The 20,328-nt window shown below is 44.0% G+C and overlaps 1 pseudogene; it reads left to right on the top strand.

Annotated features, from left to right (window-relative positions):
- Positions 1–15,707, top strand: part of LOC147708886 (uncharacterized) — a 32,238-nt pseudogene extending 16,531 nt beyond the window's left edge.
- The last annotated feature ends 4,621 nt before the right edge of the window (positions 15,708–20,328 follow it).

Here is a 20,328-nt window from a genome sequence, read left to right as displayed (position 1 = left end):
CAGCAAGGTCAGAGCCCACGTCAGATTCCGAAGCCGCGTTCTCACTATCTGTGGCATATCGATGCGCTGTTAAGGCTGCGACTTTCTTTTTGGCAAACTGCGGCCTCTTAGGCGTAGAGCCTTCCTGCTTTTCTGCACCGTTCCTCGGGCCGGGCTGGTCACGTCCTTGTTGGCCACCCCGACCCCTGCCGCCCCCTCCACCACCGGTTGTCGGGGCCGATGAGTCCTGAAAGGAACGAGGAGAGCGTTGGTCAGAAGCCTGAAATCGATCAGGAGTTTTAATCGCCGCGCGATCGCGCAAGTCATAAACACGTTCCGACTGCGCAGGCAACGGAGACACAGGACGAGACCCCTGGGTTTGTTGTTGTTGCTGTTGCTTACCCTGTTTTTGTTTTTTTGGCCAATTTTGTTTCTTGGACTTGCGCTGAACTTCCGTTTCCGAAGCTTGTCCCTGGGGCTGCTTTTTCTCCTTAACAGAAAAAGGCTTAAGTCCCTTACTATTGCGACCCACTGTTTTATAAGCCGCCACAATAATCTTCGCTAACTGTCGGGGTTTCTCGGCCTCGGGAAGCACCGCCAACGCGTTAACAACCTTAAAGTTCACTGCATCCCCCTTGACATTAGCAAGGATCAGATCGCAAACCACATCAAAGGTGCCAAACAGGCGCATGCCCAACTCAACCGCAGACTCCGGTCCGTGATCATCTTGAACACGTTTAAAGACCGTAGACAGCACTGACATAGACGGGGTGCTGTAGCACCTTGCATAGACCGCTGCAAAAGTCTTGCCCCAGGTCTCACAGTCAACGAGCTCAGGGGCCAAATCTTTCGGCAAACTAAGAGTAAGAATCCGGTGTTTTTCACCAGGAGTCGTATTAGGAAATACAGCTTCCAGCTGGTCAAACTTCTCGGCAAGCCAGAAAGGAAAATCATCCTTATCCTGGGGCTTCTTGCCCATTACGGCATTGACCATGACAGGACTGAGTTTCAAACCACCTTGTCCGGCCGGAAGCGCCGCACCCCCCGGGGCTCCACCCGGAAGATTACTGCAAATGTAATGCACTAAGGCTCTAATCACGGCAATTACGACTACATGTAGTCGTCGAAGTTCAGCCACGTTACAATTGCCGTGTAGAGGATGAGGAGTAAATCCAGCCAAAACAGGCCAACTAGCGCCTGGAATGGACATAGGACCTAACCTCGGAGCTGACAAAGAATGGTGTAGGGCGCCACCAAACCAAACTCGATGCTGCCAAACATCAATAGGAACTTCCTGTGCCCTGTACGGAGTATACTCATTAGGTACAGCCGTGGGAGTGTATGTGTGGAACACATGAGAATTCGCGTCCACCTCCGGAAATGTCACCACGAATAGAACAGTTCGTAAGGGTAAGCAGCATCCGCACTCACCACCATGATCACAGCCAAGCCTTCCAAAGGCACATTGTACATCCGCAAATGATCTCGCACTGCAATGCGACTATGCTGCGGAATGTCTACGGCAGTCATGATAGTACAGGAAATATGAAAAACAAAGTAAACTTTTTAGCACAACTGGGTAGTAATTCAAGGAAACCGTTTTAGTAAGAATCAAGCTTAAAAGGACCTATTTCAAAAATAGGTAGGTTTTCCGACACCACCGTTTTCCGGAAACGACAGCGAAGGGGTTAAGGATTGAATGATATACTACTCGAGTGTCATGATATAAGGCCAACAACGTATGGGCGCCATGTAGCGGGAATTCCGTTCGCCTACAGAACTGTGCATAGAGACCTGGAACCTCTGTGAATTAGGATGGTCCAAAACGCACCTCAGTACCCAAAATCCCCTTACCGAGCTAGCTACAGTGTCTCATTGGTCATAACAAACTCCCAATGTTTAGACAAACCAGAACATGAACTTAAAGAACCTCAGGTATCGTGGAACACATGAACACTCTTTCTCTATATAATCATTTCAAACCAGAACTTGGAGTAAATGAGGACACGTGCATATTTGAAATATTTATTTACTAATGCAGGGTTCTCAAACGCAGTATCTTATATAACACTAGCAAACATGTTATAAGAAACAAAGTTATCAGCATAGTTACTAGTCAATAGAAAGCAAACGGTGACAGTATACTAAGATGCTGTAATGAATAGGAATTTACAATACCTAATTCTCACCCTCCCTATTTACCATAGTAGTTTATATCTATGAAGGTCTCATTTGGGTTTTAGCAGGGCGGGCCCATACCTCAAAATCTCAGTGGCAGAGGATCACATCATCTTCCACCAGCTCTCTGCATGCGCAGCACCATCAAGTGTATTCGTGTGTGTTCAGCACAACAATATAAAACCCGCCTAGAGCCAGATTTTGGCAGCAGCATGTGTGTTATGTCTATATGGGGTGCGAAGATCAGACCTTACAACAACACTGTGTCGAGTTATCCTTGGAGCCTTCAGCACTCACTGTGCAGAAAGAGTATCGAGCAAAACTGATATCAGAGCAATAACATATTATTTCTCAAGTAAATCACGAAGCTCTTCTGGGTTGAAAGCGAAAACAACAATTATGTGTCGTGTGCAAAATGAAGCAGAAAGGAAAAATGGCGTTTAAACATTTAATAAGCTCATGCTAACTTAACACAGTATATAGAAAAGAATTAGCTATATGACAATATGGAGTCCCTAGATCTGCGTGTAAATTTCAAGAAATCATTTATTATGTCTTGTGGCCCAGAGAAACGGAAGCTCAACACTATACACGTGGGAAATGATAGGTTAGCATCTGTAAGCACATTCCCATACTTAGGGATGGTTTTTGCTGCCAACGGCCCGTGGAGTGGACACTCGGTCCATGCCACGGGCAAGTTCTCAAAAGCCGTCAATTCTAATTTGAGCTTGCCCCGCCCGAAGAAAATAGGTGCCACCAAAGCAATTAAATTTTTTTTAAATTACAGTGTGCACCAGTAGTCACATATGGGGCTAAAGTTTGGGGTTTGGGTAACAACAATCTTAGCTACCAACGAGAAGAAAACCGCTTCTGTAGAAAGATCTTGGGTGTCCCAATCTCAACTTCGGAGTTCATTTGTCATAATGAACTAAACTTGCCCTACACATGTGACTTTATTAGGACCAGCCCAGCTCTATTCTGGCTTAAGATATGGAAGAACAGCTCAGCTGTTCTAACACAGGACATCATAAAGGATTGTCTGAGCTGTGAAAAGGGTCTAACAATCCCCTGGCTTGCAGGAGTTTTTAAGACCCTGCGTCCTGGAGGCATGGGAGACCTTTTTCCTGACCCATCCAGAGTAGAGCTTAAAGATAAGAATGAGTTAAAAAATACTTTGTATGCACTTTATAATCACGAAAGATTGGAAAAGGAATTCCACAAATCATCAGTTGCGTCTTATTTGGGCAATAATTTGACTAGGCAACCGCTCCCACTTTATCTTTTTCTCCCCATGACCAACTGGGAAAGATCGTTACTGTTCCGTCTAAGGCTGGTACTGTAAAATTCTTATTGTGTTTCCCTTTGGGTTACCATCAGTCATCACATTCTAAACCTTGCCCTTGTGACGAGATACGTACACAGAATGATTTGCACTTCCTATTTTCCTGTAAATTTTATCTAAAGTATATTAAATGGTTTTTATTACCCTATTTTAGAAAACACAAACCGCTATCTCTAAGTGACTCATATTTATTGTTAATTTCTCTCAATACTGATGAATTGGTTTTTCGCACAAGCACTTTTTTGAGGGTAATAACCCGTGTACGTAAAACAATGGAAAGCCCGTGAATAGTAAAATTGATGTATGTGTAGCAGGACCAATTCTGAATATTGTAAATAGATCTGTAAAACGTTTATTGGACTGTTTTTATTGTTGTTGCTTTTATGAATTTTTACGAAATTCGAATAAAGGTCTTTTGAAACTTGAAGCCTCCAAATTCTGGATTTTCCACAGATTATTCCATCAGCCCGCTCTATTGCATTAAACACTTTTAAAGGCTAGATACACACAATAAAACACCTAACTGCCACACATTTGCGGCTGCCATTTTTCAAGAGTTTGACTTTCCAGCTAGCCAGGCCCATTGGGCTACATCCTCACTTTTAGACATAACATCTGATTTATACTTGTTGCATGAAACTACCCTAGAACCAGCTTAATGTTAATTTTGCATTACTAGCTATCTCTTCCTGTGAAACAGAATATTCCACAATAGGACATGACAATGACAAATAATAAACCCCACCCCACACTGGCAAAATCTTATTTTTAAGGGGGGGTGAATAATATCAATTTCAGGAGACATACAAAATTCACAGTTGTTCAAGATCACATTAACAATAACTGATGATTTAAATATATCCCTCATTATCTTCTCTAGTCGAGTGTCCAATAATTCCACCAATTCCAAATCATTGTTCCTCACCAACCTAGGTTGGTCAGCCTGGGCCAAGAGATTCTTCAAAAGAGATTGGTTCAAAAAGTTAGAACCGTTCTCAAATAAGACAATAAAGTCCAACGTTGTGATTCTCTTTTGCATTTTAGACTGAAAGGTTTGAAAATCTTTATAGCCATTTTCCACGTTATCAGTTGATGTAGGTGGCATAAAAGTTATTGAAATTTAGTTTAGTGTAGTTGATGGGACTATTATTTTCTTTTTTAAGACTTTCGACTCCCAAAGCGAATAAACAGATGGAACAAAGATCTTCCAATTAAGGCACATCTTTTTTGCCTTTTTATCTAAGTTAAAGTCCTTTTTAGTCACTGTTAGACCCGGGATCTGTGCTTGGCTGAGGTAGGTACCTTAGGCCAAATAGGGACCCGCAGTTCCACGTCAGGGAAAGGCAGGTCACCTTCTGAGATAGCCCCGCTCACCCCCTTGGTAGCTTTGCATAATGCATTGCGTAATACTCTAATCAGGTACTCCATTATGCCGAAATGATGCAATGTGTAATACAACAGTCAGGTACTCTGTTATGCAGAAATGGAATAATGTGTAATACACTCAGGCACCGCTCACTGTGCTTTAGGCGGTCTCCCTGCCACTCCTTCTGACTTGCAGTCAGCCTCTCAACAGTTGCCCCCAACATGAGTATGGTGTAATCAAATAGTGTCAGTTCTGCACTCCGGCCCCTGTACTGCCACTCCCTGGGCAATACGGGCCGTGACACAAGCCGAAGCAGAGGTTCACGCTGCCGGAATGAGAGAGAGCCCAAGAGTGCCTCCTTCTGAGCCTGCACCCCGCCGCAGGAGTCAACACAAGTTATCTGGGGGCGCGCGAACCCATTCTCCTCTCCTTGTCCAGCGGCTGAGCCTCCTATGCAATCTTTGTGAATTGGCAACCGCAGGCTCGGGTCGGCGGCTCAGCTCTTCTGGGGCTGCTGGTCCAGGCTTCTACAGTTATGAAGATTTCTGGCTGCCACAGGGCACACTCACACAGTGTGGCTGAGACTTCCTTGAGCTTTGGGTGCACGATCTCCGTAGAGACTCACTTAACTCCGGTGCACACGACAACAAGGCAAATCCACATGAAAGTCTCACGGTGCACCAAGGCCACATAACAAGAATCGATGACACTCACTTGGATTAATTTCCGGGGCATACGATAACAAGACAAATCCTCACAAAAGTCTCATGGTGCACCAAGCACATGCACACAGCGTTGATGAAACTCACTTGGATTCCGGTGCACAAGATAACTGGACAAGCCTCACCAAAGGTTCAGACTGCAAAAAGCACACACCCACAGCGTAGCTGATCTTTGCTTGGACTCCAGAAGCCTACAATCACAGGGCACTGCTTACTAGGGTCACAGGCTGCAACAAGCACACGCAAACAGCGCTGCTGAGACTCTCCTGGAAACTTTTGTGTTTCTGAGTTTCCTCAACAGGGAGCCAGCTCACCTCGGTCCCTTGGGGATAAGTTAATTCAGGACACAGCACTGCAAAGTCCTTTCAAGCAGGGGAACACAGCACACAGCAAAGTCCCTTTAGCCCTTCCTTGGTTAATACAGCAAACTGCAGCCCAGCCCCAGAACACACAGCAAGGTTCAGTTCTCTCCTTCAGTCTATTCAGATGTTTCTTCATTTGCAAAGGTCCTCTTGACCACGAAGTAGCTCCAGTCTTGTTCACACTTGATCAAGCCATTCTCCAAAGTTCAGGGGCTTCAGATCTAATAGTTATACCCCTCAAAGGCTTTAAAGTCTTTGTGTTTCAGGGGGCACTGACCCCTGTTCAAACCAGTTCTGGGTGCCTCCCTGCCAATGACACCTTCTTCCTTTGATTAGTGGGGGTCTGGATTCTCAATCACTCAGCAGGAGATGGGACAATTTGTTTTATAGCAGCAACCCAGGCCTCTTCACCTCTAGATGTTACTCCTCCCCCTACACTCCAGATCCAGGTCAGCCTGTTGCTGTCTCACCTCCTCCCCTGGGTCAAGGCATTCCCCAGGTCCTATAGATTTTAATCAACAACCAGGCAGAGACACACAGAAATGTTTAGAGCACAAAACCCAGCCACTTCTAAAAGAGTGGCTTATAAACATAAATGCAAAAACCTCCTTCATAGAAATTTATGTTATTACATTGTGAGTTCAGGCATACCGATTCCTTAAATGCAATGTAGGAAGCACATTAAAGAGTGATTTTGAGCCTTTAGAAATCGATAATTAACACCAACTTCAAGTTGATGGTAATTACCGATTTCCCTTAAAAAAAACATTTTTTTGCTTTTTGTAAGTGCACTGTGGCACACATCCATGCCCTTAGGGCATGTATGTGTACCACATTGCACACATGCACTTGTCAGGGGTGCAACAGAGTGTCCTTTGGACGCCCTGGCACCCTTGAAATACCTCCTGTTATTACCGATTCGGTAATACCAAATCACAAATACTGAATGTCTTTACATTCATTCCTATGGGCCTCTAAGCCCATAGAAATGAATAAGTAGGTACTACTTATTACCAAATCTCAATAACCGATTCGGTAGTAAGTTATATTATGGATTCAGTATTTTTTACCAAATCTTTACCTACATAGGAAATACTGATTTCTTAATAGCGAATCGGTAAAATTCGCTATTAAGAAATCTGTATTTTTAATTTACCTACATCTGACCCTTAGTCACCAGGGAGATTTGTTGGGGGGATGAAGCAGTAATTCTAATGCTGCACGAAAATGTATCCCTGATTAGAAGTTCATACTAGGACTACTACAGAAGAACTCCAAACACTTTTCCTTTTTCTGTTTTGCCAGTACAACTCTTTCTGCAATACTTTTACTAAACTCAGGAGAAGCATTCTTAAATGATGATATATCTGGAAGGGAATTCCATTAAGGAGGTGTCACTATAATAGTGTCCCTACTGAACTATCTTGCTTTTCTCATGGACTCAGTGGCATGGGTAGGTCATGAAGCACAACGCAGGGCGATAAAACCACAACATACATGGGAACAAAGCCTGATGTGTTGACCATCGGGTACTGTTGAAGCCTGGATACTTGACACAATTAGGTAGATCCAGATCATCGCAGGTATATTAACACATTAGACACTTTTTCTACTGTGATTTTGATGAACATTCTAGAGTTTTATAGTGTAGATAGTTCCCGTTCTCTTGGTCCTGAAGAATCACGAGTTCATTGACACAAACGCGAGAAACATGTTGACCATTATCATTCACAAACTGACACACAAGTAGGAGTCATTATACTCCAATGAGTGCCGGTGTCACTGCTTTTAATTAGAGCAGGAGACCCCCAGAATAAATAATCTATTTCAGGTACTCCCAGCCCCATTTTAAACTCACTATTACATCTACACTCTTCTGGCCCCTCACCCGCACTTCACCATTCGGCTGTTGGATAAAAGATCTCCGATAAAGTGCCCCTCTTCGAGGTGAGCCAATTGGGTATTACATCGCTGACCCAATGAGGAGCAGCCCATATGATGAAGCATGACACCCGATAGGGTGTGTGAGGGCATTAAAATCCAACAAATGGATTTCCAACTGTAGATCTCCAGCCTTAGGTTGACTCTTTATGCTCCTCCCACTTGAGGAACAGCAAGACATCTCTTCATTGACAGTTTTCTCATGTGTAGACACAAGCGTATTCAAAACCAAGCAACCTTGGATTGACAACTAGGCCTGGATCATTAACGAAAAAAAGGTAAAGAAGTGATCTTACTGCCTAAAGAGTCATGAAGATTATCCTTCAGGGCCTCCAAAGGGCAATACAATTGAGAACCTTTATGCAATTTTATTTTCAAACCTTCTTTCATTGGTAACAAATCATCTTCCGTCTTAAGGCACTCGCCATCAGATTTAAAGAATAAGCCTGAATTATAGCTTTTTCATTTAAAATAACCAAATTAGGTGCCTTATTCCGAATAGGATTTGATTTAGTCTTTTGACAACAGATTGAGGAGAATAATCTCCCCGATCATAACCTTTTTGCTGTAATAATATATGCAGGCGGATACAAAGTAAGTGTAGAAGTATGTATAAAAGGAAAAAGACTGAGTTAAACAATTAGATCAGTTTTTTTAGCTTCTCCAGTACATAGTTAACAGTGCAGGATTCGCGACCAATACAAAACGTGCACTCCGCGTGTATTCCTTTCCATTGGTTACTGGTCATAAATGCAGATTTTGCCACCGAGGCCACTGTAGGTACTGGCATGAGAGTTGCCTAGGATCCAACATGTTGGTACTCTCAAACCAGTATGGTTTGGGGAAAACTAAAAGATTAAGGGCTTTCTCAGGGGAGGTCACAGTTAGGCCTGTGGCTGTAGTGCCCCTAGAAATAGATGGGTCCCTTAGTTGGAGAAAGGTGGTAGTCGATAAAGACTTCCCCCTTGATTGTCTCCTGGGGAATAGCCACCCAGAGGTGATCTGAGCCAAAGTGAGGAACTGGTCCAGTGCCAGAACTCATCCAAGGAACCTGGGGTGGGGGACAGGAAGGGCAGAACCTGCAGTTAGTGCAGATACGTCCGAAAAGAAAAAGAAGAAATAGTGTAGGAAATGGAGACAGCTATTAACCACAGTTATCGTGGACCAGGGAGGTTCTATACCAATAAGGGAGAACTCCAAAGTTTGCACTGGTAAAGTCCTCCCTAGCCCTTAAAAAGACCTGATTAGTCAGGCAACTGTCCAGCCTGAGTTGGTGGCTCCTCAGCTGACAGACCAGAGGGTGGAAGAAGGGTGTTCATTACAAACTGTAGAGAACCCAAAAAAGCCTGGAAGTTACCCCGTTCACCTACCAGTGAAGAGCTAAAGGTGTGGGTCTGTGCACTGACTGCTGTCAGTGGCCTCTGCTGGATGTTAGCCTTCATGGCAGCACTGTCCTTGACATGGTGGACTAGACCTATGCCAAATAACAAGTTAGTCCCCCTGGCCCTGTTGCTCATGGTGGGGTTATTCAAGCTGTGGGTAACCCTGAACTTTTCCTAGCTAATTCAGAATTTTCAGAGGTAGGCACCTCTGAAACCATACAAAAAGATGGGGTAAAGACACTAAAGAGCTAGCAAAGGAGCTTTGGGAATTAGGTGCTGAAACTGTTGAGGTCAGCCTGCTCCCCAAAAGGACTGACCTGTACAGAAGGATGTAAGGCAGAGTAGGCCCTGCAACTGTCAAACTACTACCTCTACTCTTCCTTGCATGAAAGACTAGGAAGAGGAAGACTCTCCCAGGTTTGACTGAGTCTCCTGGCTGAGCTGGGGAAGGGGCTTGTGTAGGAAAGTGGGATTCTGTTACAGTAACCCCCACACATTTTTCTAGATTTGTGATGCTCTTTGACTTGATGTGCCCTGTGTCCCTGCCAATCAGGTGCCCAGGGCCTGTGTTCTTTCTGGAAACTGTACAATTGTGCCCATAATTGAGACCCCCTCTGGCCACATGTAAGTCCCTTGTAAGAGGTACCATGGGTACCTAGGGAACTGTGACCAGGGAAGGTCTATAAGGGCTACAGCACATATTGTGCCACCCTTAGAGGTCCTGTACCGTAACATAAACACACTGCCATTGCAGGCAGTGTGTTTTGGGGCAGAGAAAAGTAAAGAGTTGGTATGGCACACATACCTGTGTGCCATGCATGCAACCTACTGCTTATGGTATATAAAAAATGACACCCCTGTAGCTGGGTGTACTATACCAATGGTGAGGTTACAGTTGCATGAGCACCGTACCCCTACAGTGTCTAAGTTCATTCTTAGACATTAGGTGCAGAAAATCCATAAAGAGTATATGGTCGGGGAGTTTGTCATTGCGAACTCCACTGCACCATATTGGCTTTACTGAATTCTGGGAAGTATGGGAGCAAACTTCTCAGCATAATAAACCAGCACTGATACCATTGTGGTATTTATTATACAATGCTTTCAGAGGGCATCTTAGATATGCCTCCTGAAACATCACAGCCTCTTGGCGGTAAAAATTAACCCTGGGCGTAGTTCGCGGAGTCGGACTCCGCAGAGCTACGCGAAGCCGCACTTGCACTCCGCGAACTACGCGTAGTGCCGCAGCCATGCGTAGTTGCTTGCTAGACCCGTTCGCGCGCCGTTTTTCATCTTTGGGAGTGCGGTGCGCGTGTTCGGGGCGTTGCCTGCATGCTCGGGATGGCTAGCGCGCTAAGTTACCCAAGAGGTTTGTCCCGCCCGCTTGCGTTCCCTTATTTCCTGTTCCGGGTCACAAGTAAAATGTTCGGGGTGTGCAAGACATGTTCGGGAACTCATCTTCTCGTTCGCACTACAAAAAAGCTTGATCGCGTTAAATATCGGGCGAACCTACCCACGCGGTCGCGATGGGCGCAGCCATCTTGGATCACACACTCTGGCTATGGTTTTGGGCCTACTTTAGCATCTTGCTGATATCTCTTCAATCCTGGTCTTTTTACTTACTTTTTCAAACTTTCTTTAGTTATTACCTATCTCTCTCTGTGCCTAGGTTTATATTTTTCATTTTATTTCTACTTTTACAACTTTTCTATTGTTTTATTTTACTTCCTTCTTTTACCTTGCTTCTTCTTTCCCCTACCTGTTTTTCTTGAACTTTTCTTCTCCCCTCCACCCAGAACCATGGTCAAGGGCGCCAGCAGCAGCGGTGGCTCAAAGGGCAAGGCGCCTGTGCCCCATAAACCCGGCTGCCTTGCGGCAGAATGCGCCCCCTAGGGGTGAGGCCCCGCCAACTTTTTGGGGAGGAGGAGGTGGCTGCCCTGGCCTTTTTTATCCAGCGCCACCTCCCCTTGATGTTGGCAGCAGGCGGCAGGCCCGGCTCCGGCTACCACCAGATTGAAGAGCGTCTCCGGCGGTGGGCGAAGGTGCGCCGGGCAGTCTTCGGCTGCTCCGGTATCCGGCGTACCCACCATCAGCTGACCCACCGCTGGGCAGACATTTTGGACCGGGAGCAGGACCTGTTGGACCTGCTTGGTGTCTCGAGGTCGTGGGTCTTGGTGAGTGGCTTCCCCCCAAAAAAAGTGTGTGTATAATATATATCTATAGTAGTATAAATATTGTTATTGTATCTTTGTAAATTTTGGCTGAATAAGTAACACGATGACTGGTGCTCCTAGTTACATTTCCGATGTATTCCGTTATATCTACTGTAATTGTATGACACTGGTCTGTGCTGCGCTTCTTCATCTTCACTGACTCTTGCGTGTTCAATTTGACGCTAGCTTTTGCTGTTTATTGATGTGAGATTTTCTTTATTGTAGAGAACTGAAGTTAGTTAATGCTATTAATAGAGTCTTGTCCTTCCTTTGTCCGTCAGTGAAATAGCGGATTGATGGATAATTGTACGTGTTTGCATATTGTATCATTTTTTTTTCACGGCCTTCTCTTCTGCATGAATCCTCCTCTGGCAATGAATGCTAAAGTTACTTTGTTCTTCTTACCTCAGCCAGGGCCGGCTTTAGGCATGTGCAAGCTGTGCAACTGCACAGGGCCACCAAACGCCAGGGGCCACCATACCAATATATATCCTTAATTTAATAATCCTCATAGGATGGATACATATTTGCGTGGCGGCCCCTGGCAGGGATTTGGTGCCTCCGGCTCTGTTCCACTTCCAAACACCCAAACTCCCCCCTCTTCACTGGCCTCCATGCTCAGCCCCGACCTCCTCTTCCGGGCCCCCCTACCTACGCTCCCTGGCCAGGACCACCATGAGCCTAGAGCCGCCCCTGCCTCAGCTCTCCATAGAACTGATGCAGTTTGTTTAGTGAGTGGGTAGGGCAGCAGTAGCATTCAGTGAGTAGCAGAACAAAATATGATGCAATGAACGTACAATTTCGTGTTAGTATGCACAAAGTTAAGCATGTCTCCTCCTTGTGATCTATGCATTTTGCTGGCAAAAATAAAAAAGAAATGCCTACTTACAGATAATTGATTACCCCATTCTTGCATCGGTGGTGTTGTTCAGGTGTTACTGCCTCTGTGTTACTTAGTAATCTGCAATCAGAATGTTTATGGAACATTTGATTTGTTTTCTCCAAGTATAGAGTCAGTGAATCATGCAAGGCAGTAGTCATTTGGTAGATCAATGTTTGTTTCTTTTAATGTTGTAGCAGTCGTTTTTGAAATGCTGTGCTGTCCATGTTTCACAGCACTCAATGCTTTTCTCTTTCTTTAATATTTCTTACATGAACCACAGAAATCAGGGGCAAGCAGAAGGCTGGGACCGAGTCGGCGGGTGAACCTGAACCACAGGCACAGAGCTCCTCTACTGAGGATCCTGCTGCTGTCCCCAGTAAGTCCAACAGTGCTTTCTTTTGGAACAATGATATTTCCCTAACTTTCTAACGGAGCTTTTTTTTCCAACCGATTAATGACATTTCATTCCTAACTAAATTTTGAGAAATGCTTTTTTGATTTTGATTATGTTTTCAAAATTTTGGGTATCTGTCCCTGCCTTTCTGTTCCTTCAAAGAGCCTCTGTTATGACTCTCTGTGCTACTACTAGACTGTCTGTAGGTAAGCTTGCCCTGTTGCCCACTCTTTAGTTAAAGTATTAATCTTTTCAAAAAATTTGTGATAGAATAGCTGCAGGCACAGGGTCCACTCCTGTCTTATGCTTTTTCCTCTGTAATGTCTCTTCTTTGCCAACTGACACCAACCAAGTATGCATCCAGATGTTGGTCTGGTATTTTGTAAACGTTAGTACACCACTACTACTCTTGTGGGTATTCTATTCTTCTATGTAGTCACATACATAACTATGTAACTATGCACCACAAAATTGGATGTTGGTGATAGGCAGGTTGGACCTTACTTACTTACAGTCTTACACCTCAGTCACAGAACTCTGAGGAACCCACAATTCACTGAACGACAACCTATATGGGCTCAGTCATTGGTCAATTATTCAATTATCCCACTCCTGAACCCCAATACCAAGATGCCCAATGCTTTTATTACACAATCCATAACCTAAGTAACCCTCTTTTGCTCACTCTCTCGTGTAAGTCTACAAGACAACAGACACTGAAAATATACTTCCGAGTCAATGTGGTACTTCAAAAGCTTTATTTTGTTAGAAGTAACTCAGTAAGTAACATCAAAGTTTTTTTAAGTTGTTCCGTGAAATACGTCAAGGCCCACCATAAAAAATCCAGAGTTAAAAAAGGCTGAATAAAGTAATCTACATTTGTACAGCTACCAGTTCACGATAGGGAAATGTGGGAAATGTCGGAGACCCCTCACCATTGAACGTATACTCGCTACATATGCCTCTTTTTGGTAAGCTCTGGAAATCTCTGCTTCGTAGAAGGAATTCTTCTCATCTGCCGAAAAATAATGACAAAAGTGGTGCACGTTAGACAGTATGAAAAAATGTAAGTACATTTATGCAAGTTTTTAGCAGTCATGCTAAAAAAAAGGTGTAACCTGAGGCTGTAAGCAAACTCGATTCCACAATCCACATTGAAAAAGTAAATACGGGCCTTTTTATTTTCCAAACTCTTCAGGTGTATGCTTTGAAAAATCATGTGGCCTCAAAGGCGTCTTCTCGTACTGCGCAACAAGCTGCGAGGTAGCATGCGCAAAACTGTAGACATTGATGTACAAACTGGTTAGGTTACATGGTTCAGTCTAACTTTCCAAGGACTAGAGTAGCAGTAGAGATGAGATGAGCTTGGGTACCATACCATAACAAATGAATGCTAAATGTGTAGTGAGTTAGTTACTCTGCTGTACTAGGCAATGTGGACTACTACTGATTACGTTGTACTTAACTGTTTTGCAGAACTCCATTCTTGGTGAACAAGTACAATGGGGGCTGTGCATCCATCTAAAAAGGTGTACTTATTTCTATAGGTGCAGAACCGGTACCATCCACCAGTGCCGACGGGGACAGCGGCGCAGCATCAGCAGAGGTGATCCCGGAGGGGACAGGAGGACCAGAGGCACCTACACCAGCACCAGCAGCAGTGGGGGAGGAGCCAACAACATTGGGCGATGGTAAGTTACATTCAATAGTGATCCGCATTACTTGGTGGGTGGGGAAAACTTCCTCACTGTACTCTGATATTTATAATGAACTTGAAGTTCTACTGGACAATATATGACGCCACCTTTATTTGTCATTACCAAGCTTAGCATTACCACCGGCGAGAATTGATAACAGGCCTCTTCTATCTGACTACAACTCAGCTGTGAAAGGTTGGTGGCAGACTAAAAAAGTCTTATCCACAACATTACATGACCGCGATGAATTAACACTAAGGAGATTGATTTTAAGTATGATGAAAGGAGCAAGGAAAAACCACCAATCATCTAATATAGAAGGATACTTTGGAATCAGCAATGCAGGTGGCTGATAGCAGTCGGATGCATGGGTTGTTGTGGAAGCATAGAAAGGGGAAAACACAGCTGCCTGCGTGGGTGGGAGACACATCCAATATCGGTGGGTAGTGGTGGATAGTGTCAGCAGCGGTGTTTTGGTCAAACCAAAAGGCAAGGGAAGGAGGGGACGACTGGATGCATTCCGGGTCGTTGCTGGCGAAACACAAACCACCTAAGGTTTGTTGCGCGATATAAAGAATGATAGTCTCTACTAGACATTTACTAGTACTAGCTGGCCCCTGTTAATTAATGTTAGTTTGAGACTGTCACTGTTCCCGGAAGCACAGAGTATATGATATAAAAAAACGAGATATGAAAAAGACAGGTGTTCGTATGTGTGTGACCGTTGAAGTACACCCATGCTATGCTACTAGGGCAGGCATAATGCCGTGCCAAAAAGTCAAACAAATTAAGTATATAAGCCGTAGAATGTTCAAGATAGATAAAACACAATTTTTTGTACTCAGCTTGCTTGCTAGTGCTACTGTACTGTACCACTATGTGTTGAATAAATTTTGTGTTCTTGATTTGCTAGGATTTTGGATTACAACAATTCTGTCTCTTTCTTTATAGTTACTCCTTCAAAACCAACGAGAAAGGAGTTGGCAGTCCGGGCCCGGCAGCGGAAACTGCAGGCCATCGTTGAGGCCTACCGCCGGCTGGTGGCTCAGGCTGAGGAGGAGGAGGAGGAGGCGGCGGCAGCAGCTGCTGCCTCTTCCAATGCCCCGGCCCCCAAGCCTGCAGGAGTACGTCGCCGTGGTCAGGCAGCCACCCACCGCCAGATTTTTTCAGCATCGCCCACCCCCCCACAACAACATGCATGCCAATGTAGGTGCCGTCAATTCCAAAGAAAGATTCTCCTCCGGGTAGCCAGGCTGGAGGGTGAAATAGAGGAGCGTGTGAAGCTCATTGTTGATAAACACTTAAAAGCCCGCCGGCTTTGAGATGGACCCTGTTTGTTTGCCCCTTTTTCAATCCTTTTGTTGGTGGGTGGGCATTGGGTGTTGGGGTTTACACATTACATTGAACGTGGACATTTGGTTGGGGTTAGGGGAGGCGGGTAGGGACAGCTGTGGGGTAAGATTTAATATATATTTTATTTTTGTATCATCTTTATTTATATTATGTTAAAATAAACGATAAACGAGACACAAAGTTATGTTCAAAAGAAAACATTTGAAGTTCATTTGCGTTTCTTGGGGGGATGGAGGGGGGATTGTTTCACCAAATAATGTACGTTGTGCAACATCGCAAGGTTTAATTGGCCATGCAGGTCGGCGGACAGTGCTTTCTAATAAAGAAATATATTGACCACATCTTTAACATGCAGACAGATAGATGCGGTAAACCCTCACCGAGTTATATTTGTAGTATTAGAAGAACTACCAGTCTGTCTTGCGTTATACCTCACAGCAAACTTATCTTACCTGTGATTGCTGATGATGATTTATGATGAAGTGTGGCACTGCAAGGGCTGCATTTGTTTCCCAAGACAATGGAGAAGAATCTGTGGTTCTGAACTTCTGTGATAGTACTAGTAGTAGACAGACCCTGCCAGTAGCATTTTGAGACAAAAAGAAAGAGGAAGTCATTTGCGTGACAGACAATGTGGGGGTAGTATAAGTAAGTACAGTGCATTACACGACTGACCCAATATTGCAACTGCTAAACTGAAACAAAACAATGGTTTTGGGGACTGGAAACTAAGTGCAAGAGAAGATAAGAAGTTCAACTGTAGTTGTAGTACTCACGGCAACGTCAAACTTTTCTAAATCATAATGCTTTAAACTTAAACCCAAACAATTACGCCAATTCATTAGATGTATTCGTTGTTTGATGGTAATGGTAAATTATTTGGCATTATACACAGAGCTTGAGTTGGGAGGCCAAAGAAGATCCTGGCCATGCCTTGTTGACATTTCACTATTGTTGCTTTCACCACATCTGCCCCAGCAAGCGCGTGATCAAATTGTTGGTGTATATTTAATGTAAGAAACATCACACCTCAATGAAACCACGCAGCCCGGGGGAAGAGGGTTTATTTATTTATTTATTTATTTATTTATTTATTTATTTATTTTTGATATTTATAAAGTGCATCATATACCCTCAGGCGTCTTGGCGCCTGAGGGTATATGAATGGTTAGGGTTTGTTGAATGGATGGGTACGGGGGTTTTGGAAAAGGTTTGAGAAAGAAAAACAGTACGCATGGAGACAACAAAAGCAAAACAATGAAGACGATGATTTATGATGTTGATCCACTAGCCAATGAATGTAAGGAATAAACGTAAGAAAAGGACACGCTGAATATCATTCTTGGTTTCCCGCCATCCAATTGCTTGATGATGAGGATTAGTGGTAAGGGTGAGTTGATGCTCATAGTATAATAGCAGTGGGTGAAAAACGTCCAGCCTGAAAAAGAAAAGGCAAATACAAAAGAATGTGAATGACCTAAACAAATTGTAATACAGTAAAGATCAAAAAAATACTACAAGAGGAGTAGTTGTATGAGAGGACTTTCAGACTGAGGCGGCTTTCAGACTGAGGCGGCTTGGATAAAATATGTATAAGTGTACTAGTTGCACATCATTATTAATCTAGAAGTACAAAAAAAGACAGGAGCAGCACAGAACAGGCCCACGATGACACAGGGTCGCCCGTAATACAAACTGCGTTTCCCTAAAAATTTCACAGAGCCACAGAAAGGGGAATAAAAAAGCAACCTAGCATTTACAAAATTAATCAACAAAATCAATGCGTCATTCTCAGTCATCAATCATACCACTATTGTACTCTACCACTGCACAGTGCACACACATGTAGTAGCCTGGGTCTACTGTGCTGTGCCTCTTATTTGTATTTATTACCTTGTATTCCACTCCAAGAAACATCGTACATCAATCAGCTCAGATCCAACTGCCTGACAGCAAAGATATGGTGGTCACCATCATTATTAGGTGTGGCACGTCAAGTCCAACAGCAACAGCAACTCAGTCTGTAGTGAGTGACTACGATAAATTAAGTCCTGACTGCATCTGTAGTAGTAGGAACACAAGTGCGTAAATAATTTATATTATTAAATAACATGGAAAAATTGGCTATCACGTGAGTCTGAATTTACTAGTATACTTCAACTCCATGCACATTTGCTCAGAGTCAGCAAAACAATACATCCAATGCAATGCATGGCATCATTCATTTAATATACCTGTCTTGCTCTTCTCTTTCACTGTCAGATGGTTGATCACAGATGCTGCCGAGCCTTTTAAAAGTAATGCGAGTCACAACAAGTTGACTTCAGTTGTGGATGCCTGCTCAAGTTTCTTTTGACACTGAAGAGTCGTCTATGAATACCGGCTCAAGTTTCTTTTGACACTGAAGAGTCGTCTATGAATGCCTGCAGACAGAGGTGGTAGCCTTAAGACTCAGTAAGGCAGTGATGAGTTGCAGATTTCAAATGAAATAGAGGATGACTGTAGTCATGTACGGTTCACTTGTTATGGAGGGACTGTTAGAGGCTACATTATTGTTATTGTACTATACTCCATCTACAACATCCAATGTATGGCTGGCAAGATGGAATTGTATTGACTTGAGTGGGAGTCAAGAAGATGGAGCAAGACTCTTAGGAGTGCAGTCAACATGGAACATAAATGCACAGGCGTGCAACTCCAGGAGGTAAATAAAGAGATACAGTGAAAATAAATGCACAGGCGTGCAACTCCAGTAGGTACATAAAAAGAATCAGTGGTGGGGATGGATTTGGTTGTGGTTTTTATTAGCAGTTTTGCACCAGAAAGCCATTGTTAATAAGAAAATAAATAACACAAATAAAGGAAGGGAGAAAGTAACAATTTAAAAGCCTATTTGTCAGGGAAGAGGAGCTCGTCCTCAAACTCTGGGGGTTCAGACAGAAGTAGGTCATGTAACACAGTAGTGATGATGTCTTCGTACTCGCTTTCTTCATCCAGCTCTGATTCACGTACAGTATAGTCTGGTGGTATGAAGTGTTGATTCATTTTTATCATTGTCAGCCTCTCCACGCTTTTGGGGGAGAGACTGGTCCTTTTCGATGTCACAATGGTGCCAGCAGCACTGAAAACCCGCTCAGAAGGGACACTGGCTACAGGACAAGCCAGATACGTTATCGCCAGCCTGCTCAGCACTGGCCACTGTCTCCTTCTTTCATACCAATAGACCAATGGGCTTTGCTCCATGAACACCTCTGTTGTGTCATCCAGATAGGCCTGAACCATCCGCTCAGTGCTCATTGGTGCTTGGCTTTGCTGGTCCTCTTTCCCCTTTGCAACAGCAACGGATGTACCCATCCCTTTTTGTAGAAAAAAAGCAGTTATGCTTTTGGTTGTGTCTGCTGAATCAGATTGTGTAGGTGCTGCTTTTGGTACTGTTGGTGCCTGCTGGGAAGCAGACGCACTGCTCTCATGCTCTGATGAACTTGCCTCAGGAGGATGGCCTGGAGTACTTTGACTGTCCTGGGCTGGCACTGGCAGGCCTTTAAGTAACAGCCGTTCGGTTTCTAAATCATTAGCTTCCACAGCTATGAAAGTTTTGTAATTGGCAACATCCCCATCTGAAAAAGGAATTACTGCGCTACTGCTGCCAAACAATTTGTACCGTGGATCCAACATTGTTGCAGTTATGTAATGTTGATCTGACACAATCATTTGAAGCCTTGCATTTACAGATAAGCGGTTGGCTAAGGCCTTGGCCAAGGTATATGCATCAACTTTTTCTTCGTCACCTTCGTATGTTTCACAGACCTCCTTCAGCTGTTGCTCGAGCATGTACAACAATGGGATGGCTTGGCCCATAGTACAGTCCTCCCTGCTAACTGACCTCAAAAGGTTGTAGCATCTCTGTCAAGCATTTAATGATGTCCCACTGCCACATCTCAACGGTCAGGGTTTTAAGATTAACAGTAGGATCCCCTAATCTTCTTGACATGACATAAGCATTCAGTGGTATGTACTGCTCAAAGAGACACTCAAGCATGAAATAAGTGGAGTTCCAACGTGTTGGGACCTCCTGGATCAGTGCTTTGACTGGCAATCTATGCTCACGCGGAATGACGCGTAGCAGCTTCCGTGCTTTAAAAGAATGGTTAAAATGCGTGCATATTCTTCTGCAGATGGTCAGTATGTTGCTGACTTTGGCTTCAGTTTTCAGAAAGTCTTGCACGACTAAGTTAATGCAGTGTGCCAAACAGGGTACCCTGAAATAATGTCCTTCTCTGATTGCCTTCACTACATTACTGCCATTGTCGGTGGCAACAAAACCAATCTTAAGGCCTCTTGGTTGCAGCCATTCAAAGACCTTGCTGTTAAACTCAGACAAAATGTTTTCAGCAGTATGATTTTTCTCCATACCAAACATGGCTACAGTTGCATGTCTGCGAGCATCATTAAAAATCCCAGCAACGTCAAGGCCTGAAGTTAACTTGTCTTTAACACCTGCAAAAGAGATCCAGTG

The sequence above is a fragment of the Lissotriton vulgaris genome, chromosome 6, assembly GCF_964263255.1.
Source record: "Lissotriton vulgaris chromosome 6, aLisVul1.2, whole genome shotgun sequence".
NCBI lineage: Eukaryota > Metazoa > Chordata > Amphibia > Caudata > Salamandridae > Lissotriton > Lissotriton vulgaris.
The sequence above is the reverse complement of the archived record's forward strand: the minus strand, read 5'-3'. Positions and strand labels throughout refer to the sequence as shown.